Raw genomic sequence first — 2,512 nt, forward strand, 5'->3', positions numbered from 1 at the left:
GATCTGCCCACCAAAAGGAACTTAAATGCTGAATTTTCATGTAACAAGGACGATCGCACTGGTGAGAGGTCCACACATTATGGGGGGCGAAGTAAACAGCCCTAGAAAGGACAGGTATGGGCTAGGGGGGGGCAAGGGCAGGAACTACGTGATAGCTTGAAGGCTAGGCGTGAACAAGATATGAGGAGTAAATTAATGGAGAGCAACCAACGACGAATGAGAGATGGACAGAGGGAACCGGCTCGGGACTGGAAAGGCAAGGATAAAGTCATCTACTCACATAATTTGCATGCAGAGGATGTGGGTCGGGTCAACCCACGGGGGAAACCCGTTATGCATGGCGCCCCGAGTAGACGAAGGGGTTTCTACGTGAGAAAGTTCAGGGATGATTTTGAGGGAAGGCAAAGGAAGGATATGCACTCTTGGAAGGATAATGTGAGTAGGAAACGGAGGCCTAGGCAGATGTGGGTTGCTCGGGGAGGAAGAGAAAAGCAGGGTGAGGAGGAGGATTTCACTCGTGAAACCAGGCAAAAAACAGGTTCAGTATTTGATCGGCTCCAGGAAAATGACGACAAAGCGGCGTACCTTGAGGCTCAGGGCCGCCAAGAGCAATGAATCTCTTAGCCTGGAACTGTCGAGGCTTGGGGTTGGACTCGACAGTTGGCAAATTATGAGACCTGATACGGTCCTACAACCCAGAGGTGGTCTTTCTTAGTGAGACTAAAAAGTCTGCTAGGGATATGGAGAAGTTGAGGTGGAGTTTGGGGTTCCAGAGTGGTGTAGCAGTGGACTGTAAGGGAAGGAGTGGAGGCCTTGCACTTTGGTGGAGAGAGCATATTCTTGTTCAGGTATGGCCATGGTGCCAATATTTTCTGGATGCAGAAATAGTGTTGGAGGGTAAGACCTGTAGAATCACTGGATTCTATGGGGAACCCCGTACAGAATTGCGGAAAAAATCTTGGGATGATATCCGTTATCTTAGGGCTCAAGATGATCTCCCGTGGCTTTGTGTTGGTGACTTTAATGAGGCTTTATTCTATACTGACCAAATTTGGGGCAACCCACAAAGCTTTGCACAGATGGAGGACTTTCGCGATTGTCTAGCCGACTGCGGTCTAGCTGATCTGAGTTTTTCGGGATACCCATATACTTGGGATAACAAGAGAGATGGGATGGAGAATATCCAGGTGAGGCTGGATAGAGCTACGTGCAATGATAGTTTCTTGAATCTATTCCCAGAGACATCAGTTGAGCACATTTTGTGTGAGGAGTCAGACCATCAAGCCCTGCTGGTTTGTGTCTTGGAGACGGCTCCAAACTGCGCGCCAGGTGAGCAGAGGCCATTCAGATTCGAAGAGGCCTGGACCCGACATGAGCAATATGAGGATATGATTGCGGAAGCCTGGGAGGCTGCAAACGTGGGAGGCCAAGGGCTTACGGCGGTGTGGCAAAAGATTGGCAAAAATGGCGGGCTCTATGCAAAAATGGGCGCGTGTGGTGTTCGGGTCTATTCGTAGACAAATAAAACATCTTAAGGCTCAGCTGTTGGATGCTAAAACGAGGGCAATAACCACGGGGTTCCAGCAAGAAGTTTGTGATATTGAAGAACAACTAAGAGAGGTTTATGAATGGGAGGAGGTCATGTACCGGCAGAGGTCAAGAGTGGACTGGTTGAAAGCAGGAGACCAAAATACACAGTATTTTCATAATAGAGCATCCCACCGAAAGAGGAAGAACATGGTCAAGGCGCTACGGCGTGAGGATGGAACGAAATGCACTGTTGATGATGAAATGCGGGCGATGGCGGCGAACTTCTATGAGTTGCTCTTTACGTCGGAGGGATCAAGGGGGGCAAGTGAGCTACCCCAGAATATTGATACGGTGGTCTCGGAGGACATGAACTCACGGCTAACCGCCCCCATTACAGACGAGGAAATTGAGAGTGCTTTGTTTCAGATGGGCCCAACTAAGGCGCCAGGGCCGGACGGTCTCCCAGCGTTGTTTTATCAATGACACCGGTTATTGTTAAAAGAGGATGTTTGTCGAGTAGTGCGCGATTTCCTTGGCGGAGCGGCGACGCCGGACAGTTTTAATGCCACTGTGATTGTTATGATTCCAAAGACAAACTCACCGGAGTTATTGTCCCAGTTTAGACCTATAAGTCTATGCAATGTGATGTATAAATTAGCATCGAAGGTGTTGGCTAATAGGCTAAAGAATATCCTCCCAATTCTTATCTCCGAGGAGCAGAGTGCGTTTGTCCCGAGACGACTTATTACGGATAATGTCCTCATTGCGTATGAGTGTGTACACGCTATTCGAAACAGGAAGAGGAAAAAAGTTATGTGTGCCGTCAAGCTTGATATGATGAAGGCCTATGATAGAGTCGAATGGGTGTTTCTGAAACTGATGTTGGAACGAGTTGGTTTTGCACCGGAGTGGAGTGAGATGATAATGAGATGTGTCACTACGGCTAACTTTGTGGTCAAGCTGAATGGAGGGTTTTCGAGGA

The sequence above is a fragment of the Triticum aestivum genome, chromosome 7B (genome assembly GCF_018294505.1).
Source record: "Triticum aestivum cultivar Chinese Spring chromosome 7B, IWGSC CS RefSeq v2.1, whole genome shotgun sequence".
In the NCBI taxonomy this organism is placed as follows: domain Eukaryota; kingdom Viridiplantae; phylum Streptophyta; class Magnoliopsida; order Poales; family Poaceae; genus Triticum; species Triticum aestivum.